General features: G+C 39.4%; 1 protein-coding gene across 4 annotated transcripts in view; it reads left to right on the top strand.

The window, feature by feature from the left end:
- thrab (thyroid hormone receptor alpha b) overlaps positions 1-26,988 on the top strand; it is a 203,875-nt gene that overhangs the window by 39,299 nt on the left and 137,588 nt on the right. For 2 of the 4 annotated variants that reach the window (XM_051066197.1, XM_051066198.1), the window contains exon 1: positions 15,354-15,744. The exons of the other annotated variants lie outside the window; for them this stretch is intronic. The gene's annotated coding sequence lies outside the window, so the exon portion shown is untranslated. Of the gene's footprint in view, positions 1-15,353; positions 15,745-26,988 lie in introns of those variants that run through there. 4 annotated transcript variants of the gene reach the window in all.

Here is a 26,988-nt window from a genome sequence, read left to right as displayed (position 1 = left end):
TGGTGCAGTGAATAGCAGCAAAGAGGCAAACTGTTGATGCTTCAGCACTCAGACACACAATGACTCAATTTTAATTCACTGCTGTTTTTGCTCTTATTTTCTATCCTCTGACCTTCAGCGCAAAATAATGGTCTGCACTGTTTGTGATTGTTTCTCGCTCTGTTTGCCATGATCTCTGTAGCCATGGACACATAAGCACATTGTGCACAGACACTGACAAACACTATATATGCCTCCTCACAGTACATAGCCCTTGGTTGCCTACAGAGTGTTTGATTACAGCAGGCTGAAATGTGGAGCACAGGGCATCAAACAGTGACATATGCAGTGCTGGATCACTTGGTCCCATGATTAAAAGCTCTGCTTCAAAGAGGCTTTCAGATGGAAGTGTTGGAGGACCACAAGAATTTAAAAGACCTGCTATAAACATTCACAACTGAAATATTAGAATATTTATTTTTGATCTCCTGTTTTGACCTAAAGTCTTCTTACATGTGTAGAAAACAAGGTGTTTTTAGAATCACAAAGTACTCTTTGTAGGAAAATAAATCACAAAGCACCTCTTGACTATATTTGTCAAATATATTTCAGCATGAGCTGTCATGGCCAACAGAGAAGAAATCATTCACGATTTCAACAGAGTGACAATACATCAAAATAACTCAGCTGTCACTGTCAGTGCCAACTCACACATCAACTTTCAAAAATAGACTTTTACCCAACTGCTCCCTGTGCAACAAATCTTAGGTGTGTATCTTCTCACTTGTGGTGGTGTAATTGTATCCACTGTTGTGGGGAGGCATTCATGACTTCTCAGCTTTTGTGTTGTGTTACATCTCTGAAACTTTCTCAAACAAACTTCTCACCATTATTATTGCTGAAAAAAATGGCATGCTATTATTTTGAAGTGTTTACTGTAACTCCGGCAGCCAGCAATGGCTTCAGACCTTCTCCCTGATGAATGGCAACATGTTTACATCTTGCAGCGGTGTTGAGGGTATTATCAAATGATGGAGTCTCCAGAGAGTTATGCACTCTGAAATGATGTCCGTGTGTTTGTGTATTCTGCCTTGCTCTTCAGTGGGGCGAGGACAAATGATGGACTCGGTACTATAGTTGTTATTTGTATGCATTGCTTCACGACTGCATCACTAAATGGTTGGAGCACACTATGCAGCATACAGTATAGAAGTCAGAGTACAGACAAGGTGTCTTGCCAGATTCTCTTTCAAGCTTTGTTTACTCCTGCTATTCAATCAAGGTGTCAGTTTTTCTGTCAGACATTGATCTTTATTATAGACATGCAGTCTACAATATTATCTCCAGAGCTGCAATTTTCTACTGCTTCTCAATTTTGGTTCCATTACCAGCTCCTTCTGGCCTTGCAGTTGACATGTAAAACTCTGTTGCTATATGTTTTGTGGTGAAATGTTTTTCTATGTAGGAGAGCTGATAAGTGAAATATACATGAATGAGTAATGTGTACTATTTCAAGAAGGTTCAGAGACAATGCGTCATCTCAATATTTTATTTCCGTGACCTTAGCATATGTGCAAACACAAGGTTTCACTCTAAATATACACTGTAAACTAACAAAATTATAGGATGAAAAAATACTGATGTCAGTTCAATCAACAACCTTTGGCTACAAGTCAGTAGTCATGCTATCAACTCTTTCAGGTTGTACTGAGGCACAGCAGTACTTTGAGATAAATGCATGCTAACATGCTCACTATGACAGTGCTAATATGCTGATGTTTAATAGGCGTAATGTTTACCATGTTAACTGCCTCCTGGCTCCAGACCCATATTTAACACATAAGTATGAGAGCGGTATTGATCCTTTCATCTCACTCTTAGCAAGAAAGCACATGAGCATACTCCTTTAATGTTATTTATTAAGTTCATATCACCCAATTATTTGATTTTTATACAATTTATTAAATTGAAAATATATGTGTGCTCACATTTATGATGATGTGTTTGACCAATCTTCAAATTATTTTTAAGAAATTATGGCTAATCTGTTCTCCATGCAGCCCCAGCCTCATCTTTTCCTTCTCTCACCCTCCCTCCCATTACAGTGAAAATAACTGAAAGCCTGTTGCACTGGTATTATCTTCAGTATATATTCAGTATATATATTTAACACCCCACTATCTATTCAGGTAGCCAATTCCCTTCAGATTTCCACTTGTCTCACCACAGAGATGAAAACACAAAAAAAAAGAAAGAAAGAAAATACACTCTCATCACAAGAACGGCCATTACCAATCCACCTACAGAAACAATGCATGCTCATGCATTATTCCATTGCTTATTTCTAAAGGAAAAGCTCAAGAACAGGGTCGAAAGCCACTCTTCTCACTGCGATTAGGGACAATGCCTCACATTTACTTAAATCCACTGCACACAGATCTTGTATTTGGAGGTTTTAACAATGACGAGTCAGTCCACAAAATACTCTTCATCCTTTCCTGTGTGCTAACAATGTAGGAATTGAAAATTCATAAATGAAAACTAAAAATAATCAATAATTGAGTGACTCTTCGAAAGGTAATATTTTGCTCTTTTAATTGGTTCTATAAAGTAGGAACCTACGCTGAAAGAAAAAAAAAATCCAACCTTTTTTATCCTTCACCCAGAGGCTCCTTTTATTTTACAACAAAAGCAGAACTCATTACTGTTTAGGAATATCAACTAAATGTGCAGACACAGGCACAGACTGGTGTTCAGTGTCAATGCCAACAGCACTTTGAAATAAAGCATTCCTTTTGAAACTTTACACTGTGGAAGACCTCCTCTCTGTGCTGTTAGTTGATCCCCAGCCACAAGTCTTTTCATTTCTTTGTTCATGATTATTTCCCCATAAGCTTCCTCCACTGTGTTTAGTCTTTTATGCACATCTCTCTTTCTCTTTGTTTCATTTTGTCTCCTCTCTGTATTCCCCAAGTTGCATTCCTATGTGTGTCTTTTCTCAATGTAAGTGCAAAGCCATGTGACCTTGGTACACATGTTGATGTTGCTTACAGAAAAATCTTGACAGAGCCTCCATGCGAATCAGTCAGAACTGACTGAGTCGATCAGTGCTGGGATTGTGTCCAGACCAGATTCTATCAAATGCAAACTTTGTGAGTGTGTGTGTCTGTATGTTAGATAAAGGAAAGGGCCATGTTATATGTGCGTGCACACATGCACACACACACAGACACACATATATGTGTATATGTGTATATGTACACAAACACACACACACACACACACACATATATACATATACATACATACATACATAAACTCTCTCTGTGTTTGTGTGAAATAGAGAAATAAAGACAGCACACACGTGGATATCCTAGCAGAAAGAGAGGAAGCACATGTTGCAGCCATTAGAGCTCAGCTTTACATTTTTCAGACGTGATAATGACCAGGCCTTGACTTTTGTATTGTAACCTCACCATTAAAATGGCAGCACTGAATAAATGTTTGCTCTCCCTCCTCTCAGAGTCAGCCTGGCCCAAAGAAGCAGTTTGACTGCATCTCCAAATCTTGCAGTCCGACTGCACTCAGTCTCCTATTGTTGCATGTTTAAAAAAACACTGATGTACATGCTTGGTGGATGTTCCTGACATGTGAAAAGCTAAACTTCATGGTATACTTGGCAGCTGGGTGGACATACTGTATAACACACTGTACATTTGTAAACATTTGAACACAAACTTACATTTTCATGTCAAAGTCAGATCATGCATTCAGAAGCAATCTGTAATTATTTTTCCGTTGAACACATGCTGGATAAAAAGACAGCATGCTGGATAATTACTGCTGCTGTCAGAAGCGAGTTGATTGTTGTTTGTCATGGGCTGATGAATGAAAATTGAATGTAATGATACTCATACACACACGCATTATATATATAATTATAATATATATGATTTTAGGTTTTGCTGCCTAGTTTCATCATGAGTGGATATAAGTGGAAGTAGAAATTGATTAATTAATCATTCATTGGCCCTATCTGCATTCATTCATTGATGTTCCAGCTGGTGTAGACCCCATACTTGTTATTTTTTTTGTAAAGGATCACACTTCAGAACTAAAAAGGGCTGTACTCATAAAGTAGTTTATTTTACCATTGAGAATCTTTCTAAACACCATGTTAAGTTTGTAGCTTTTAAGAGTTTCCTCTCCTCAAGTTGACCCTGGATGACATCATATTGATGATTGACTGTTGTTTCCAAGGTCAAATTAAAAGCCAATATAGACAAGGAGTCCCTTAAGTGTTCAGAAAAAAATGAAAATGTGAACATAAACATTTCTATGGGCAAACTTGAGGATCTTGTGATATGATGTAAAGCTCCAGAATGGCCACTAAATTGGATATTGAGGTGATCTTGTTCAGTCAATTAAGTAGTGAGGCATAAGATGCATGTTGATACTCTTCTATTCATTTGCAAACAAATGGGCTGATTCTCCATACAGCATCAAATTTACTGGGTAAAAAAGCTTTATTTCTTTATTTTCTTCTTGTAGTTGGTGATTACACTCATTGAACTGCTGAGTGGGTCTGGCATTCATAGCCTGATGAATACTTCTGACCGACTGCTGTTTATTTCAGGGTGGCTTTGTAAGTTTGCAAATGAGACATAAATCCATGTTTCTCAGTGGCCTAGTAGCAGAGAGTTGTATAAACCATCTCTGCTGTTGAGGGATTGTTTATGATTTGTTTATTGAGCTGAATTGATCCTCATTAACTCCCTGCCAACAAAATACCCTCTCAAATGAAAACATACTTTCTTTTCTTTTTTTAAAAAAAAGTTCATTATTGTTATATTTTTCCAGGAATTGATTTTTTTAGCCACCTGTAAACAGAACACTTACATATTCTTAACTTTTAAGTTGATAAGGTGAAGTTGTTTGCAGACAATGGCCTTTTCACTCTTTAGCAGATACAGAGCAACATTAGTTTTCATTTGGACTTGTGTATCTGTCAACCTGACAAATGTAAGTCCAGTATTCACTCCCTTTTTAGCTCTGTTTTGTTTCCCTGTCACCTCCTTTAGAAAAGTGTTTCTCCTCTGAATTCGCCAGCTAGTTTCTATTCCTGTCTGTCAGATACTTGGTGCTAGATAGGTAAAGTGGAATTTTTCAAAGAACAGCTGCCTGCTGTATGTGGAAACAAGACTATGAGAGTAGTAAGACTGAACCAAAATGCTTAAATTATGGACTGTAAAACCAAAACAATGAGCTGGAAGAAGCTAAAACTGCACAGTTTAGTGATAATTTTCAATAGATTTTTCTCTCCCAGCACCCAGTGTCACATTACACATTTAATTTGCTCTTAATATAATTATTATATTATAGTATATTATATTTACATTTACTAAGGCTGCTTCAAAGTTTGAGCACAGTATAAAAAACCTCCCTCTTTCAGGAAACAGGGTCACTGTGTGGAGATAATGTTCCTCAGTGTGTCTGTCTGAGTTTGCATCATAAAACTGATTTTAGGTAACTTCTACATCTTCATGTCACACTGTGTGCTGCTAATCGCCTCTAAACAAGGTATACCTCCATGATGGAATGAGACACTTGGCGCTGTGTGATTCAAAGGGTTCCCCTCATGACTGGCCATATCCATTTGGATTTTGCTCCACAGGGATTTTGCCCCCCTCATTTCCTCCCCCACCACAGCAAAACCAGAGGAAATCAGTATTTGCCGGTGCTGAGACTCAGCCGTAATGAGATTTGAAGGACATCAAAGTGCCTCTTCTTTGAGGAGGATAAATAGAAGATGTGATGAAAAATATACGCCTGAAATGCAAATGTCCCACTGCTGATGATGAACATGAGTCAGCTTCCTCAGGAGCGTGGTACAAAGGGATGAGACAAGTTTGAACAGCTGAGAAGTTTGGAAAATGAGTTAATAGATATGTTTCAAAGATAAGATGTTAGTGTCTAAATCTGGAGATGAATGATGTTGTGATGAAAAGGCAGCAGGAGGCTCTGGTAGGAAAAGTGACTCTCACAGGTAGGCATGGGCCGATTACCGGTTTCAAGGTATACCATGGTTTAATACATGTTCTGTCATACCGTTCCTACAGTATAAGCTGTTTCCACCCCGCGTCAAAATGATTCATCAGAGACAGAAAGTGCAGGAATCCCTCAGGTTGTGTGCAGTGCGGATTAACTTGACCCCTCCCCCTCCTGGTTCGTGCGAGCAGTCAGCTCTGCTACCGAACTTTACCTCCATCAAAAAAAAGCAAACAAACAAAACAAACCAAAAAAAAAAACAAAACAAACCAAAATTGGCTGTGTTGGAATATTTTGGAAATGTAATACCGTGATACAGCAAAACTGTGATATTTTTGCTTCAAGGTTATCATAATGTCAGAATCTCATACCAGCCCACGCCTACTCACAGGTAGCACTGTGAAGACCAGATGAACATGCATAAAACTAAATACATTAAACAAGTAAGTGAACAAGGTAAGCACAATGGTATCACAGGCAGTGTCATTCATTCTCTCAGGAGAATGAATGGAAGTGGCTTCTGCTTTGATTCCTGATCACGGACTTCACTGTCTTGTCAAACAGGACTTAAAGGTTAATTCTGGCTTTTCAGTCTAATGGCGAGAACTTGTTCAACCCAAGCTCTGTTGCCATGGTAACTAGGGCAAATATCATTGGGTCAGTAAGAGTGGCTGTGGCTTAACGAGCAGTTTGCTTTTTAGGATAATCATGTACAACTTTTATTATATTAGGAGACAAAATAGATGTCTGCACTGAGTTAGGCAGCCTCTATAGAAGAGAATATTCTTTCATAGATTTCTTAAATTAACTCTGATTTCGCAAAGTAAGGACGAGTTAAGACCACGAACTCTGTCCTTCACTAATGATAGTCATTTTCTGTATCATCAGAAACTGGTGATTTTTGTGTAGTAACTGTGTTGCTTTTATCATTGATAACCAGCCTAGTAGAGGCTCACTTAACCATTGATCATCTACCCCTCTCCAGCTACCAATACTGTCAGAGGATGGCTGAGAGGAAGTTTCCTGTAAACACCAGGGACCAGATGTCTAAACTCTATGTACGAACAAAGTTGTGTTTAGACATGGGTCTGCTTCACAGTCACTGTGTGTGTGGGTTCATGTGCATTTCCACCCCCACAGTTAACTATAGATGGAACGACAAAGAAGAAGTGCAATTTCACAAAATGTGTCACATCAGCAAAGTTCTTCACGTATGCTGTTGTGTCTGCATTGTGCTCGCTGAGTGATGGCAGAGTTGGAATCTAGTGAATAACACTTTGACAGCAGGAACTATTCTGTGTTTGCTAATATGATCAGAAAGTCCCTGCAACGTTCAGCAACAACAGTAAACAACTTAGAGCAAGTTATCAACAGGGCTGACTCAAGTGCTTGTGTGATTGCCAGGTGACAGAACATATAAGTGAGATTAGTGAGATCTGATGTTTAATGATCATGATCATTAAACATCAGAAAAGTAAATAATGATTTATTTGTAACACTGTTAGTGAATGGCATGAAAGACATAACGCACAGAATAAATAATGTTTAGAAAATAGTTTACACTGTAATATGCTTTGATTGACATTTTACAATTGTTGTCTAGACGCTAAAAATCAACGTAACAAAAGTGTTATTACTTGGATTCTGTTTCTTACTTTATATTTCATATCATCTTTACTGCTTTTATCGCTATCACAAGATGTTAATGTCTGGTCTGCAGTATGTATGAGATGTACATATAGCAGGTTTCTTCTTATCAGTTAGCAGAAATGCAGCATGCAGGGTTTTTTGTGTGTACAGATTGTTGATACATCTGGCTCAGGGCCCTGCTGTTTCTGCTGGTGATGACCCCTCAGCTCTCCTCCCATCAAGAAAAAAGCTCAAAGATTTAAGTGCAGCACTTGAGTTTGGCTTTCAGTATGCTGCAGGGTTGTTATGAGTCTGACTTATTGATCTGATTTTGCAATGTTTTGAACTGATATTTTTAATCCTATTTTTTCTATGTTGCTGTAAGAGATCAGTCCTTTCTCCCATACACACATGCTTACATTTCAAGTGTGTAGCAGTATAAAAGATTGCACCTCTCTGTGAGAGTAATGGGTTGTTTCCTCATAGCAGTTTGAATAAAAACTAGACTACTCTCACTGTTATTACAAGCAGAGCTTTTAAGGGAACATTAGAGAGCCTTTTGTACTGAAAAGGTTGCTGGAAAATTGACAGTGTAGATGAAGAGGGTCATTGTGTTTTAGCCTCTTATCCAAAAGTTACTCTTCTCAGCCAAGCTGGTTAAAGGCCATTTTACTTGTGATCACTATTACAGCAGTTACAGCAGAGTATAGGCTGCTGATGAGGAACACCTTTTTACTGGATGGACATTTTTATATAAGCTGAATATAGTGATTTTGACTATTAGAATTTGATAGACACTAATAATGATAAAAAAGCACTGTCTTATAGCAACATAGTAGAGAAAAATAGAAAAGGGGTGAAGTAAATCTTGAGTGCGAGTACAAGACAGTGTGAGGAAATACTGCCTGGAGCCTCCAGGTGGGTTTGGGGAGTTGGTTGGGGTTAAATCATTTGGCCTCCTTTACACTGCTGGTCTCAGCAAACTCGTTGTCTTTTCCCAGGAAGCTCTCAGTCTGTTGTTTAGAGCAGAAGTGAGGAAGAATGTTCAGAATTTTTTTCTCTTTCTCTCCTCACACCATCAGATACAACAATGATATAGGAATAGCACAGAAATAATAACTGATTTTATCAGTGAGATGAAAATCCCAAGGGGCTGGTAAAAACCAGCATTGCTTCAGAAAACAATGGAGATGACAAACAGTAATATTGTACAACTGAATGATGCTGTAGATACATTTATTTCATAGCTACATGTTACATGTGTGGTGAGTCAAAAGACAATAAGAGGATGCAAGAGACGATCTAGAAAATGATAAATAAAAAGCAGCCAGTGAAAATGTAGGAGATGGAAGATGGGACTTTATAGTAAATCATGATTTTAAATGACCACCCCCCTCCAGTGCATTTTAGCAGCTTGATGTGAAAGCACAGAAGTAAACATAATGTCATGAATCCACAATAACTGCCTTTAGTGGATATGTCAACATGACATAATTAATTTAATAGACCTGATAAAAAGGCCGCCTTTAGGGAGAGTTAACTATTGTAACGGCAATCCGAAAAAACAACATCCCCCAAGCTAACTGGAGAGTAAGGATGTTTCAGTTTGATGTTTGCAATAAATGTATTGTCATTGAGGGTTATGTTATTTCCTCCTGTGTTATTACCTTTTGTTTGTTAATAATACACACACACACACACACACACAGACACACACACACACACACACACACACACATATATATATATGTATTTTTATTATATATATGGCTACTTTCATGTGTTTGTTTAAGTTGTAGTGCGTTTGCACTTGTGGGTCACCCTATGTTTCCCTTGTTTTAAGAATTGTTTGAAATGTCACTGTCTTAAATGAGACAAAATAAAGCAAATGGCTGCACTTCAATAACAATAATCAGTTTTACCTGTATCCTAATTAGAATCAGTGTAATCTAGGTTTATAATGCTTCATCAATACATGAGATTCACTAAAATTCTGTCTTGAAAAAAACAACAATTTCCTAATTCACTGTTAGCTTTGCAGTTGATTAATAATGAATTGCCACAGAACCTTTAACACAATGGTGTCTGTATAAACCAGAGAGCAACATGTTAACTTCAATCAGCAGAGAACTTAATCATTGGCTAGGTTAGGCACTAGTGCCATTAAGACAGAGGACAAGCTGCAGATGGAGTGATCCATTATTCAGAGCAGATCCTCTCCAGTATCAGGCTCTGACAGCCATTTGTTAGATTAACTCTCACTTGTTTGCATTTGGACAAAGAAGGCTTCATGCTGAAAAACATATGGGCTAATTGGAAAGTGTTACATCTCAACCTATGCACATAAAACTCATTTAAAGGTTTAGTTAAAATGGTGGCTGCTGCTAGGGTTCTACATTTATATTTAGAAGCGTTTAGACTTCGCATTTGTTACTTTTCAATGGGAGGATCTGCTGGCAAATGTCACAGGTGCAGCCTGCCATTAAAGTCAGGTTTTGTTGTTACACCAACAAAATAGCACACCGTCACTGAAAAGGTCAAGAATACAAAAGCAAAGGAGCAGGAAAGTAACTAAATTGAGGGCAGGAGCCTGACCAGTGTCACTAATGACCACTCTAAAATACTTGTTACAACCTTTTGTCCTCTCAATTTCTGGCCTAAAAATGGATTTCAGATTATAATACTGACCACACAAAATCAATTTATTTACAGTTCTTAATCTCTAAAGTAAGGAAATAACTGATGTCTATTCAACAGTCATTGTCATTATATTTAACTTATTTTTCCCATTTTCCCAACAGAGCCATTAGCAGATGGGCTCCAAAAATCATATTTAGTTTTTGCTGAATGAATAAATGGCACCAACCAAAAAATTCAGTTCAGCTATATTTAACTTCTGATAGTGACACTGTACAGTTCATGTAAGTGATCTGTTTTGAACCGTCGCAATTTTTATACCTACATTTAAAGAACACGTGATGACACATCAGTGAATCTTTGCATTTACTCTAAGCTTGGTCTGTGCTTTAATAACAAGTTCTTGAATAATGGACAACAGCAGTCTTGCATGTTGGTCCATTACATGCTCACCCCTGTGCATTAAGGACATACACATGAACTAATAAAGACTAAGTATAATCTCAGCTAATCATGCACTCCCCTATGGATAAATGTATAAGAGACCATGAAGGATTTAATTTCTTGACAGTGTGCAATAACAAACAAAACACGGGGCACTACAGTGCTGCTATAGGATTAGGGTTGGAGGAAATTGAAGGGTTGATCTAGACACACAGTTGTTTTCACTGTTTTAATCCCAAATTTAAATCCAGCCGCAAATCCTTTACAACAATCGTAGTCAGTTACAAGCATTGAAATATAATGAAAAAAGTAGGTTTAGGGTTAAAGCTCTAAATGCCAAGTTTGCCTGTCTTTGTGCATACTAAAGCTAAAGTGAACTGTGGGTGTGAATAACAATAATATTACATCTGTAAATTTAAAACATTGCATGTGTGTACTGTAAGTGTGAATCTGCTCATGAAGCGTTCACTCTCGAGTGTTTGAAAATGTTTTTACATCCATACACAATGATTTACAACCCTAGCAATAAGCAAAGGTTTATTTATGTAACACATTTCATTCCAGGGGCAATACACTATGCTTTGCAGAACACATGCATACACAGTGCACTAACAAACAGTTAAAGCAATTTAATGCAATTAAATGCACAATCACAATCACATGAGACTAAAAGCACAGAAGAAAAGAAATGTAGTTTGTTTTACCGAGTTGCAAGATATTAATTTATTTAATCATCATAGCTGTTTTAGCACAGCAAATACGTTGTGACAATATAGGCTTGTAAGCAGGTTTTTTCTCCAAAGATTATTTTTCAGCATTTTTGTCGTTATTTGTTAGTTCAGTGAAGAAGATGACAGGAAACATGGGGGAAATCGAACTGCAAACACTGTGATTATGTGGCATGTGCTGTAACCATTCCACCACCAGAGAACTCAATTGTAAGCAGTTACCAGATAATAACAACTGATAACAATTCAAGACATCACAGAAAGCACTGCAGACAGATTTGACTGTGGCAACATTCCCCCCTGACCAAATTTAGATTTTGTAGCTCCAGTAACGGTTCTGAACAGTAAACATCAAAGCCTCAAAGGCCCCAGATGCTACATCCATATTCATCTACACTCTGTAGATTCATATAGAAGGGCTATTATCCATCTGTCCATCCTTGCACCCATTCACATATTCATCCATCCACTCTCCAGGCCAGACATCCTCTTCCACAGCAGCTTCCTCCAGGTCCTTTACAGCCCAGTTTCTGTGTAGGAATAATGTTCACTTGGATGATTATGCAGTTTATGACTTGTGTCAAGTATCAATACTCAGTGCCAGTGCAGGAAGAAGAGTAATATTTATAAAAGCAGCCAAAGGGTTGGGGTGGTGGATTGCTACATAATTAACATACATGATTGGACAATGGAGGTTTGAGTTGGAAGGATTGGTACAACCTTGAAAACGGTCTTGTCCTAACCATGGTGCCTAACTGTAAAAGATAGGTTTGGATTATTGGCCATGCAGTGGGGCTGTTAGGCATAACAATGTCGGCAGGTTAGTTCACCACTTCTCTGGACTGAAATATTGCAACAAATATTGGAAGGGCTGGCACAACATTTTGTAAAAGGCATTCATGGTTTCCAGTTGATGCATTCCTATGACTTTGGTAGTTCAGAGTGGAATGTCTCAACAACTATTGAACTGCCATTACATTTTGGTCCAAACATTCATGTTTCCCAAAGGATGGGTTGTAATAACTAAAGATCGCATTGAGCGCCACTTGTGAACCAAATGATTTTTACATCAGGCCTCAGCTGTGCTTTGTGTTTGGTGCTGATTATCAGTTTCCAAAGTCGATTGCAGTCAATTGCTTGTAATGTTAATCTGCAAGTTGTCAAAACTAAACGTCTTACCTAGCAGCAGTGTGGCTTATCAGCTCATTATTTCAGCTTAAAAATCCACTTGCTGTCACATTGACGGATGACAAATGGCATTCGTTTAAAATCAGCTTTGTTGTATCTACCATCTACCATGATGAGGATGATTCTGACTGTATGCCCTTTTGAACTATAGTGATGATTGCTTGTTTGTTGCCATGGTTAGTGTTGATAATCAGTCCGTGCTCTCCAAAATGAGTCTGACCTCTGCCCTCTGACCTTTTGTCTCCTGAACAGGGGCACACACTCAAGTCATTTGTGGATCTGCAAATACATCTACCTCAAGGAGTTTTTAGCATGGTATTTTTGTCGTGGCAATTATGCATATTTTTTATTGGAGGTGATGTCTCCTACATGTGACTATGAGAACATATCCCCCTGCCATGGCTCAGCAAGGAAATACAAGGAAAGAATTTTGTACCAAACAGACTGTAACCTTAACTCAGTCTGATGAAGCCTCATATTAGCATCACTACTATGGATTTTGTAGAGGGGATCTCTTCAAGGTCATTATGGACAGGAGGAATGTGATCTGAAAAGCTGTAGAGAATAGCAAATGGAGGCGAGACTAGAAATTGAGGTGGAAATGAAACGGTGCAACAGATGACACCAACGTATGATCAAATAGCAACTTCCTGTATCAAGATATTTACACTCACACACACTGAACTGTCCAAGCCTTGTACAGGAGGCATGTACACACACACACACACACACACACACACACACACACACACAGATATTGATAATGGAAGGCACTATTCTTTTATGTGTGTGCCGCAGTGACATTTGCACTTAAAATAACCCTTTATTCTCTACCACAAGCTCTTCCACTTCTCCATTTGAAAACCGTAAAATGTAAATGTCGCACATGTTAAGCATTCTGCATAAGAAGAATGTGTCACTCTCTCAGCCGTTGATTTCCTGCATGTTTGTCCGCTAGATTAGTCAGACAGAAATATCTGTATGACTATTTGGAGGCTGCAGTCAACATACATTTCCTCAGCACTGAATTTCTTCCAAGGCTGAAGAGAGGAAAGCTTTTAAATCAGCGCTGACGCCATCCTGTTGGACATTATTTCATAAACCCTGCCTGCACCACATTTTTCACAACAAACAAAAACCTCATTCACTCTGCCATAAGTTGACAGATTCCTCTGCTACACTGACATCAGGATCCTAGATGTTTTCAGGGTGGAGATGTCAGCGTGTTGCCTATTTGACGCAATTATGGTAATTTTGTAGACAGAAAAAAAAATCTGTTTCTCCAGCTGTTATTTTGATCAAAGTAAGTGGAGAATATAACAACCAAATATGGAATACAGATATGATGATGAGGACGAATATTATCCATTTCTGTCTGTCTATCCATCCATCCGTCTGTTTTCATTTGTTGGGAGCCATTAAATATGTGAAATGATGTACAGTAAACCAGTGACTGTGCAAAACTAAGGCAAACCTTATCCACCCTGGTTGTGTTTATTCTGTGATGAAGACCACCATATTGGAAAGTATCGCTCAGAAATTGACTGCTGTCATTTTGTAATTGTCTTTGAAGTAATAGCTGAGAAGTCCAAGGTCAAATTTCCCACAGAGTGGTATGGTGAAAAAGATTGATGTGTCTGTTTTTTCATTAATTTCTTCAAAATTTCAGGAAACTGTGAAAAATGCCAGCTCTAAGTCTCCAGACCTCAAGGTGACATCCTCAAAGCTGCTGTAACATCTGATCAGTTGTCACCAAATTAATTGTCAACGATCGATTCACCATTTAAGGTATTTATTAAACAAAATGTCAAACATTCGCAAGCTCTAGCTTCATAAATGTGAGAGTTTGTTGCTTTTCTTTGTTTCGTATCAGTATTAATTGAACAAAAGGCATATTCTCACATTTGAAAAACTGGACCCAGAAAATAATTCACATTTTTTCCCTGATAAATTATTAGCTGATTAACCAAATGATAGATTATCAAACAGACTGATTAACCAAGGGACACTTGGACACTTGCTGTTGGTCTTTTTCACTATTTTCTGACATTTTAGAGACTAAATGATTAATGCATTAATGAAAATAATTGCAACAGTTGCAGCCCCTCTTCAAAATTTTTGTTTTGTCTAAAAAGATAAGCAGTTAACTGTGATATAAAACAGAGAAAACAGCAAAGGTTTGACCCTTTTGCTTGATAAATGATCCAGTCCATAATAAGAATTGTTCATTTCCTGAATGTCGATTAATTAGTTTAATATTTAAGCGTTTATCAGTATTATTACTATTTGATATGGGGTGATAATGTCATGATTTTTTTCATTAGTTCTAGAACTAACAGTTTTATTTAGATATTTCTCACTATAACAGCTCTTGTAGACTATGGAGGACAGTGTTTCCATGACAGTATTAAATAGCCCAGTCGCCTTCGTGAGATCTGAAATTTCTAATCTACCTAATACAAGGTACATGGACTAATCTCACCTTTCCAAGGGGAGGAGGGGAGAGGAAGGAGGGGGCATCAGCGCAGTGGTGATGAAGTCAATAAATAAGGACAGCTCAGGCGACTCAAGGCAGGGGATGTTCTGCATTTCGCATCTGAGCGTCCCAACATGTGTTTTTGTGTACAGTTCGTGCTTTACAGTGGTGGTCCTGTAGAGAGCGGTAGATAGTTTTAATAAGTGGTTACACAGCCGAGCGCTCCCCTTACTGTACTGTACATAAGCGGAGGGAGGAGCGACCGTGTAGTATTTCTTTTATGGTCCTTTCCCCCTGTCGTTGCGACCCATCCAAACGCTTGTGGAAGGGCAGCGCAAGGGGAAACAAACTACTCGTTTTCACGCTAAAGCTTTGTAGGAAGGAGGACGGGGGAGCTGTGTGGAGGAGGGACATTAATTTGACGGTACGAAGCGCAGCAGCTTGGCGGGGACTGGGCTCGGAGTGAGAGGGGGGACGTGTAGCTATCCACAGCGCTGCCGCTACACTTGTGCAAAAACCCAAAGGAGCCCCGCTGACTTTCTCCCGCTTCATTTCCGTCTAATGCCCCAATATCCAGCCCATACTGGTGTCCGGACCGCGTGGGGATAACTAACAGTAAGTGTCGTTATCGGGCTCCAACCTGCCCGACTGTCCACAGCGTGGTGTGCATGCAGTTGTTTGGCGGTGCTAGCTTCAGTAGCCTGGGCAGGTTTGACAGATCAGATCAGCAGCCAAGGTACACACACGGTGTAGCCTACTGTACAAGGAGGCACGGTCTTATCTTGTTGGTCTGTAGCCATTCCGCCACTATTGCTCCGGCTAGTGATAGTGATTGTTGTCAATTATACGCCAACACGGCCGGATGTAACTGTACAGCGGTTATGGTGCCTTTTGGTGTATTATGCTTGTTCTGTGTGCTGCACACAGGCCCCGAACTTGGATTTATGCCTGCTGCGCTCTGGCGCGCGCATGGTCCGCTCATGCATGCACACGTGCACACACATTGAGGCATCTAGACAATCGATAAGGATAACTAGATAGAACACAGCCATGGTACTCCTATGGGGAGTTTGTATGGTTTTTGTTGCTCACTGTATATTCAGTTGTCTGAGCCTAATTTACTTTCTCCCCTTTCACCTACAAATGTTGTAAATTGTGGCTTTTGCTCAGTGCTGTGTTGAAGAGACTTTTCAATATATACTGATATTTTTATTTCAATAATACTGGCATTTATTGTACCGGTACTGTATATCCAAATGAAATACTACAATTAAGACTGTCCTGAAAAGGAAGCTCACCAAAAGACAACTTGCATTTGCTCACTTCATTAATCTTTGGAAACAAAATTAAGTGAGTGCATCATAGTTTCATTAACATCTATATAACTCAAGCATCTTTTGTATGTAATGGCCCTTGTGGTGCACACAGACTGGCATTTAGAGCTCATTAATCCATGTTTTGCCTCAGTTATATTATTGTCTGTAATACGACAAATGCCCAGTGCAGGCCAGGTGATCACTATCTCACTATCTATCAAAAACTGCCAATATTAGAACACAGTGTTCTAGTGGGGCACTTGCAGTACAAACCTGTCAGGGTTGGGTTTTACCAATCATGCTATGACTCAGCCGTACAACAAAGAAGTGTGTTTTAGATAAACATTCCCATTATATACAGTAGATCTCAGTATGAGAGGGTGTAGTTTTTGCCTGGAGATGTTGCTCAGGGAGTCGCCTTGCCTGATCTCCCACAGCACTGACGGACTGCTGACAAGTAGCGGTGACACTTTATCATTCACTCAGACCATGTGAAAATTCCCAGGGAAAATAATTTCAGTGCATGATTGAGCTCAGCAGATTCTCCGTATAATGGTGACAGTTCGCTTAGTCTATTTGCTTAGTCTGTCTGTTTGTGTGTGAAAGCCTTCATCACCATATTACAGTGCTGTAATAATTAAATCACTCAATGTAACCACTCTGCTCAGAGCCTTTTCAGGGTCTCCATTCTTAGTCAGGTTCATTTTCACAGTAGTATCTTGCACAGTGCTGATAGAAAGTGACAGTCTAAAAGCTGTATGCTCTTACAGTTGAATCCATCGAGCTGGCAACAGAAGCATTTCCACTGGCACACTTATTTTAAAAAGCAGGGTCCATAGTTTTTCCCATCAACATGGTAACCAGTGAAAATCTTAAATTATTTAGACTCTAAGGTGTCTAAATGATTAGACTCTAGATGCCCATGGAAACTCTCTCAGTACAGTAAATACAGTAAATCAGGGACATAACATCTTTCTTAAAGCCTTTCTCAGTGTTATATGAGAAAGTTATGTTTTACACAAAGATAGAGGCCAATTCACATCCCAGAAAGTACTTAAGTGCAAAGGTGTTAAGAAGTTTGCAAACCCCATTGTAAAGAAATGTTTCTGTTATCATTATGTAAATGTATGTGGTGTTAAACCACTGAAGAGTCTCAGCATTTCACACACAAACAGGCTAAAATAAAACTAATTTGCGTTAGATCAGTGGGTATGGTCCCAGATGTCCACTTTTGATTAATCATTATCCATCAGTTTAAATGGCAGTGTTCTCTCCCTGGGTTGATTATTAGCCTGGGACAAATCCACCATTCAAGTATGGACATTTTCTCTAAGGATACAGCTTTAAATACACCAAGTGTGGGCTATGAAGAGGGTAAAACCTCATGTAATCAAAGGCACTCAGAGAAGTGTTCCATTAAAAATAAACTCATCTTAAAATTTAGATTATGTTTTTGTTGTGCACCAGTGCTTTATTTTCCCCCTTTTCACCTTATTGTTAATATTTTTCCCATGCATAGCAGGGAAGCAAATAGGAAATATTGGCTTCGCTCCTGACTGAGTGATGTAACAAGACTGTACATGAAACACAGAGAAGCTGGATGGGTGTAGCCCTATGTGACCTGGTTGTTCTCTTCTCTTCTCCTCTCCTCTCCTCACTTCTCTTTGGTTGGGGCTCCTTTAGGGGGCTAGAGGTGACGTCCTTCAGTCTTTCCCTGCAGCGAGCACCCCAACGGGCCTCTCTTTTTGTGACCCTGTTTCTGTCTGTCTTTCTTCCTGGCCTCCTTGCTCCTTTTCCATCTCCTTGGCCCCCACACATCTCCCTCTCTACTCCCATTCCCCCCTACTCTCCGTGATGGGGCAGCAGAGCTGAATGCTTAGAAATGCAGAGTGTTCACTTATATAACCTCGGTTGTGCAGCTGATGTCCCGGTCTGTATCTGCTGTATAATGATGTCAGAGCTGTCTAGAGAGGCAGAGGGCATGCTGGGTAGGCCAATATGTCAAGAGCTATTCCTGACCTGAGTGGGGTGAGCCTCAGGTTTGCCTTTCATTTCCTCTTTTTTGTTCCTCAGGGTGTTTTCGGAAGAAGATGATGGAAATAGTCCTTTGAGGTTTTACTTGTCGAATGATGCATCCCACTGTAAGGAATGTCTTCGACATGGCAGCAACTGTCCTGAAGGAATGGCTTCACATTGCGCCCATATGTCAGTCTGAATATCTCAAGACATAGCTGCCCTGATTTACATTTTTCTGGCATTTTCAAACATTGTATGTACAGGTCAGCAAAGGTGACGTTTTTGTTACAGATTAGCAGAGGTAAGCATCCCATGTGACTTGTTTTATGAAGTCTTCTCTTCTATAAAAGCACATCCTAGACTACAATCGAGGGACATGCCTGTTATTCCCTGCCTTTGCTCTCTGTTTGACCTCAGATGATTGTTGCTCATCCTACAGGAGCTGGGCCCCAAGGCGCTTTACCATGTTGTCTGTGTTCTTGCCTATGACTAATTAGATCATGGCACCCATATGCCATTGGCGTGTAGGTTGGTTCATAGGATCTATTCAGCCAGGTTGAATGCAGCCAACCACAAAATGTTATCTCTCGGGTCTCTGCGCTACTAGTAGGCTAATGGATTTTGTGGCAGTGAACAGTATAGCTTGTTTTTAACTAACAAATACTGTATGTGGATGTATTTAGAGCACTTACATAGAAATGTTTGAGCAAACAAATCTACTCCTTTGAGTACTCATCATGTATACTAATTAATATTGTCCAAGCATGAATGAAATCATGATCACCTGCTTGACCTGGTGAGCTATATGAGAGGTTTTTTGTGATTAATTAATCAAAAATGTTATAAGCTCTGATTCAAAGCAGGGCCTGACTACATGTGCAATCACATCAAACCAATTACACTTAAGTTCCTTTAAAAGTAGATCGAGCCAGCTGATATCTATATGTGTATATATACGTTGGTTACAGTAAAGAGTAATGTGCATCCTCTGTCCTCTCTGCCATAAAGGAAATTCCATGTTGTTTCCTGCTGTAATATCTGGCACACAGTATGATGAGTGTGTCCTCCCTTGCAACCCAAACCTCATTAGCTGAGAAGAATGAGGCTAACTTTTCAGCGTGATGTTGTAGTCGGTTTGTTTTGCATTCTGAGAGCTCTGCTGCTGATAAGCATGCTGTTGTGGTGAACATGACAAGAGATTATCAGTGCGCTCTGCACTGGCCTCCTCACAGACCACTAGGTGTGGTCTGTGAGAAGGCCATGCAGACACATGACATCAGATGTCAAGCAGCCGCTCCAAGATTGTGGCTTTTTCTCAGTGATGTGTTTTTTTTTTGCCCCTCCTTCTTGCCTAATCTTTAGTATATTTGGATTTGTTTTATTCTATTCTAGTCATTTTTTTCAGTTATTTCTGTTGAGCAGTGCTTTCTATGCAGATGGTTACCAGAGGCTCCCTTTTGTCTTTTTTATTTCTTTGTGCCATTGAACTGTTGTTGCTCTCTGCACAGCCAGCTTGTGCTTCATCAGCTTCCAATTCACTAGGAAAATAATAACTTGTAAAATGGCCTTTATTGGCCAAAGAGAGTAGTGGAGCTGTTTTACACAGCTGCACTTCTCTCTTATTAACACCAGTCAGCTTGGCTCTCCCTGGGTACAACTGGGGCCACTCACAACTGGCTTTTCATCAACGGGAATACTTGGCACTGAGGCCCGTGAGGTTTATTTTTGCCAGGGTGAAGCAGAGCACTTTACGAGGAGGAATCCATCTGACATTTGCTGGCACTGAACTGCTTTCACTCCCTCTCTCTGTGAGAGAGCTACCTCAGTTTATGCAGTAGTGTCAAAATTAAGTCACTACTCATTTGCAGACATGTTAAACAAGCAGTTCCTGAGACAATAAAGTGACTGCTTTTTTTTTTATCCTGTCATAAACACTGAGGCATTGTGGCATACAGAGGGATTCCCTTTGTGTAGATTTGAGATTAAACTGGCAATAACAGTTTTAGTTTCTGTGGCCCTGAGGCAGGAGATAATCAGTTTATTATCAGAGTTCCCGAGAGGAATTGACGTGCGCGATTATGAGTTAGTTTGTATGTTGGCATCAGAGACAAGAGAATTGAAAATAAAAGTGCTAAAAGAAATAATAGGACATTTACTCTAAATTGATAATTGTTTTTATTTTTTGCAGATGCAGTGTTAGATTATTTGTTTTTGCTGGATAATACCTGCACATGAAGTACATATAACATCTGCGGTATGTACTAGGGCTGTTACAGATGCTTGTTTTCATTGCTTATTAATCTGCTGAGTCATTTCTAAATTAACTGATCAATCATTTGATCTGTAATATGCCTGGAAGTAATGACAGAGTGCCCATCACGGTACTCTGTGTATATATAGTAAACAAATCATTTTACCACAATCAGTCACCTCCCAGTGGTAGAGGAGAGCATGGTTGATAGCTCTAATGATTAAGTCAGTAGTGTTGAAATGCATGTGATAAGAGGCAAAAGAACTAATCTCTTACACTGCTTCCACTTGGAAATTTTCCATGCTTCAACATATTATCTGCTGAGGTAATGAATAACTCTGAGCAAAGAGATGCTTATAAAACCCCACAATTAGAATTTTGGCTGAAACCCAAGTCCTGCTACAGCTACTCTGCTCCTCCAACATGTACTGTATATAGGTCAGGATTTCATTACTGTAGGAAAAAACCATGAGTACAGAACAGTTTGACCTTTTTTTTTTTAAATATCCCATCAGAGTGAGTTTAATGCTTTCCCCTTGCTGTTTATGTAAATAAAACGTAACCAGGATTGAGCTTTTTTTTTTGAAAAACTGGTGTCTGAATTCCTCTCGCTGAATTAGGAGCTGGATAAATGACTGGCTGTGCAGAGGAAAGTCTAGAGTTTTATTGCTCCCTGTTTTGTAATCTGTCATGCCTGAGGAACTTTGGATGGACCTCTTCCAACGCCTGACGGTTTGGCAGGCTTCTACTAAACTCCATCTCTTGATCATTGTAGTTTTTTTTATTGGGACTGGGGTTAAGGCCACTACTTACGCCAGACACCTACAGTACTTTTGCTATAAAATAGCTAGATAATTACAAGACCAAAAATAAAGACCCCTGGTTATATGATTGGCTTTCAGAATAGAAACATGTAGCTTTTCATTAGGGCCATGGCTTTTCACTCCACACAGTGTGGAATTACAAGTGCCAGGAGTGAATGAGACTTTAGTGTGCTTGTTCTACAGCAGCAACCTTTTCTTTATATCAAACGTTCCGCATAGAGAAAATCAAGTATCCTTCAGCAGGACCACTTGACAGATTGCATATGTCTTGGTTTGAACTGGTTTCAGACCAAACACTATGTAATGATAATTAATATAATATGAATAATTTCATACAATTGACTTGGCTGTGTGATGGTCCCGTTCAGGTCACTTCACAGATAATGATACACATCAAGATATAGAATGTTAACTGTGAATTCACTGAATAAATAGTTTATATAAAATGACCACATGGAAAGGCTTTCTGCCGATATTCAGTTAAAATATTAATAACTTAACTGTACTTTTGTGGCTCAGATCTGTAGACTGTCTCTGCGTTGTTTGACATGCTTCTTGTGTAGGAGGTAAAAGAGGTTAGTGGTGTTTGAGTCTGTTGTGGGGACCGGTCTGTGGCATAATTTTCAAAGTACAGCTTTCTTGGTCCACCTCACACTTGTCATACTCAAACCACATCTATAATGCGTCAGAGGTAACTCCTCATCTTGTCTTGGTTGAGTCCTTCTTCTGTCTGGGTATTACCCCCTTCTTTGTCACATTCACCCACCTCCATGTTTGTTTGTGTTGCCTTTTTGCAAATTTCCTGCCTGCACCCGTGTCATGAGGAAGAATGCAAAGCATCGACCAAATTACAAAGAATATTTCTGTAAGAAGCGTAATTTGTGACACAGCAAAATAAATGAGCATAACATGAAATGATGATAGTTTCTCTATTGTCATATATATATATATATATATATATATATATATATATAAAATATGGTATATAATTTAATGACCATGGCCATATATATATGGTATATATATGGTCATTAAAGCTTAGGGGTTGCGCTTTCAAGCGTTGTTTTGGTTTTGATATATTCAGTTATGGCACGTTGCCTCTCTCTAGCTGTTACTGCACAGTTCTCCCATTAATTCACAGCAAGGTGCTTACTCAGTTGAAGAATGCCCCAGATTTCGGTCACATGTCTGGTTTTCACAGCAGACAAGTCACAACCTTGTCTGACTGGGGCAACAAGTGTGTATATGTGTGTGTGACATATTCCCCTGGCTGAAGAATTAGACTTTGGTTTATGTAATGACTGTCTGTGAGGTTAAAGATCACTTCAGAGTTTAGCTGGGCTTCTTTGAAGTGTGACTGATGGCAACCCACTCTCTCCTGGGCCCCTCTGTTACTGCCCACCAAGCACTTTTCTGTTTGGGGAAACTTTTCTTCCTCTGACATCATATCTAAACCTCTCTGAAACTGGGGTTATTTGTACGCCAATAGCAGTTTCCCTCCCTCTGATTATTTTCAGTGCATTAAGAGAAAGTGAAGTCAGACACTTGAGTCAGGTCAGTGCATTAGCTAAAGGAATCACCAACAACCGGCTCCCTGTCTGTGTGTTTGTGTGAACGTTAGGGGTGAGGAGTAGTTTCTTGGCCGCCGTGTGATTGAGTAATGATTGGGGCGGAAATTGTCTGCCAGTATACTACAGCTGCAGGTGGGTACGTTGTGGTTTGTGGAGGGACATGTTTGTAACAGGAAACACAAGTGAGTCACCTTCTCGACAGTTTGTTGACGCTGTGGTGCTGCTTGTGACAAATCTCCCCTTCCTTGTCATCTTCTCACCCTCTCTTGATTACTATCTCAAGTTTCTGCTCTCTCACACACTGGCACACTGAGACTGGCCCAATTTTTTTTTTATGACAGTGATTAAAGCATGATGATTAATGAGTGATGATCATTGTGATTAACATAAGTTTGAGCTTTTTAGCATTTAATTTATATGAAGATAATGCTGTGATTAAAAAGGCAGTATTAATTTTGTCCATGTCCATGCTCTGTCCTTGTGGACTTTAAATTCAGCTGAAAAAATGTTGCTAAAAGGGAACAGAGCGGCCATTTTTTAATCCAAAGCAACTCTGCAGGCATTACTTACTGTGATGCTCACTGTTCATATGTATTAAACCTTTTAAACCTTTTTTTTTTTACAACTTTATTTATCATTTTTCAATATTGAAAACATTCAAATAATTATTTAAGCATTTCTTACAAAAGTTATGAACCCGCCTCCACCCCCCACCCCATCCAGGTGGCATCCCCTCAAACACATCATAAATAAATTAATTAATGAATAAAAACAGCAAGTCAGGCAAAAGGCAGACTCTTGATATGGGTTATGAATTGTGACCAAGTTCTGTCAAACTTGTCCTCCAACCCGCGTACTGCATACCTGTTTTTTTCCAGGGCCAACCCCAACATTACTTCTCTAATCCAGTGAACATAGACAGGAGGGTTCTTCCCCCTCCAGTTAAGTAGTATCAAACGGCGGGCATGTAATGATGCAAAGGCAATTGCATTTTTGTGGGTGTGGGACAGCTTTAGCTCATCACTAACTACACCGAAGATAGCTATTAAAGGGTCAGGCTGCAGTGTTTTGCCAGGTATGGCTGAGAGTGATTGGAAGATTGAAGACCAGAAGCCACACAAAGATGGACATGACCAAAACATGTGTCTCAAAGAGACAGGAGAGTATTGACATCTAGGCCAGTTTGGTTCAACGTTAGGGTATAATTTCGCCAGTCTGTCATTAGAATAATGCAACCTATGGACAATCTTGAACTGAATCAGGCCATGTCTAATACAAAGAGAAGATATGTGTATACGCTGTATAGTATTCTTCCAGGTGTCCTCCGGTATTATTTCTCCAACTTCTCCTTCCCATGCTGCCTTGATTTTGTCCCACGTTTGAGGGCAGCTCTCCAGAATTAATGTATATATTTTTGATATTGCTCTTTTGTTAAGTGGATTTACTTTAAGGACTAAGTACAGTAGGTCTTTGGGGGGTGGAGATGGATACCCTGGGAAAAATTTAGAGGCAAAACTCCGGGCTTGAAGATATCGGAAGTAATGAGTCACCTTTTAAACCTTTTATTACAAGCATCATACATCCTGTGTTACAAAGCTCAGCTGGCCCTGGTTCAAACCAGCACGCCCAACATTTGTTTCTCAAATGTTTTTGAATGTATGAATTCGATGCTCTTTTTCATCATATCAGGCAGTGATATGAGAATCTTTGGGGTTTGGATTATTGGTTGCATAAAAATGATGATTTCAGAACAAGTAACTGTGTAAGCAATAAAGAAAATAATGATTAGCTGCAGCTATAACTAAACTATACTGTCATACAGTGTGGAATAAGATGATTTTCTAAACTTAAAGCTGCTGAAGGGGAAAATAAAAAAAGGGAAAACTGGGTGTAAGGGGGTTAAATATTTATATTATATTATAAGTTACAGTTTATTTGTGCTACTACATGATTAACTTTGTATTATAAACTCTTATTCAAAATAAAGCATGTAATCAAGATGCCCACGGTTATTCTTTTTAACCAGACATCACATTTGTTTCTACATTTGCTTTGGAATGATACTTTATGATTCATGTGAAAGGTGTGTACTGGAATGTTGAAAGGGAAATTTGTTCAGCTTTAGGTGTGAAACTGGCAAATAATGAAACAAAAAAAATGGTGTACCTTCTCTTTTGCTGGCAGTCTGCCCTTAAAAAAGAAGCCAAACAAACAGATCAAAGGTAATTAAATCCTCATTTTCCAGAAGACTGCTGCACAAGGGCATTCCGTTGCTCATGAACACTCTGTGATTAAGCCTTTAAAAACTTTAAGAACTAGTTTGGCAGCAGGGGCATACAAACAGTCATTAAGCAACTCTATAAGATGGCTTTTTCCTGCACACAACCTATATATTGTCCACTTTGAATGCATCATTAATCCGGGGATTTGCTCTGCATTTCACCTGGACCGATTTGGAATATCTCCAAGGAAATTTGAGGACTGTAAAGTACAGATAACAGCAGGTGCCACAGAGCCAGGGAGAGTGTTTCATCTTGTACCTGTATGTGTTACCAGCCAAGTAGAGGGATAGAGAGTCACACACTGGGAGGTCCAGGCTGCCAACTTAATGCCAAGTTCCCTGAGGCTGTGTGTGTGTTTGTCTGAATGTGTGTGTGTAAATGTGTTTGTCTCAGAGGATTGAAAGAGTTGCTGATCTGGCAGGCGTGCACATTCCTCATCTGAGTCATCTCAACTATATCAATCAACAAACGCTGGCATACAGTAGTTTGTGTCCAAGTTGATACAATTTTTTGCAGATATTTAAAATAACGTCTTCTCTTTTACAAACTTGCATGTGTTCGCATGTGGCTGTGGTATTTGTTGACGCATTCATGTGCATGTGTGTGGGTTTATGTAAGTCTGCTTGTGTGAGGACTGTATTTCTGCAGTGTGTCCATTGTGTGGTGTAGAGGACAGGCTCATGTTTCCTGCATCATAGCTGGCCCAGATAGCAGGAAACTCAATAGGCAAAGTGTGAGGCAATCATTCTGTGATTAGTGCACTCTGCTGCCCTGCCCTGCAGTCTCTTTGACCTGGCAACACTGGACACTGGAATTCAGGGAAGTTACATGCAGGCATTGCACACTTGCGCAGCCGTTCATACATGCATGTGCAGGCATCCATTCACACCAGCAGAAACACATCCTAAAATCACCACAAACTCATGTTCACAGACACATGCAGACAGCTATTCTTAGTTAAGATGTTATCACACAAGCTTTTTGCAGATCACTACTGCGTGAAGAACATATGTTGCATTAGACACTCACAGTGTTTGCACATTACTGTACTCCGGGATATACGCAAAGGCACTCACAGTTCATTTTTCACCCAGGCAGCTCCCTGTTTGTACAGATCTGTCTAAACTGTCTCCAGTGAGTGTTTAATGCTGTGCCCAACAACAGCTGCTTGACTTTGTTTAATGCAAGATGACACAGAGTGGAGCAAGAAACTGCCAGCAGCCCTGTGTGACTAGAACAACTTCCTATATCAAAACAGTTGTTTGCTGAGTTTGTCATTAATGCAAGCAAAAATGTTTTTCAGTTATTCCTAATAGCTGTTTGTCCATATTATAAATCTTTACAAAAAACAAGACAAAGATTGAAAGTTTTTGCAAATGCATTTTTGCTAAATCTAGAGTTACAATGGCCCTGTAGGTGCTGTATTTTTTAAAATAAATGCTATTTGTGATGTATTGAAATTCACAGCACTATGATTCAAGGATTTTATTTTTTTATTTTTACAAAGGTGTGAAAATGAACAGCCAAAATAATCACAGAGGCCTATGGTGCATTCTGAATGGAGGCCCAGGGTGACTGACAAGGGTGACAAGCTGGCTG

The sequence above is a fragment of the Lates calcarifer genome, linkage group LG23 (assembly GCF_001640805.2).
Source record: "Lates calcarifer isolate ASB-BC8 linkage group LG23, TLL_Latcal_v3, whole genome shotgun sequence".
Lineage (NCBI taxonomy): Eukaryota > Metazoa > Chordata > Actinopteri > Centropomidae > Lates > Lates calcarifer.
Note: the sequence above shows the minus strand (reverse complement) of the source record. Positions and strands in the feature narration are given on the sequence as shown.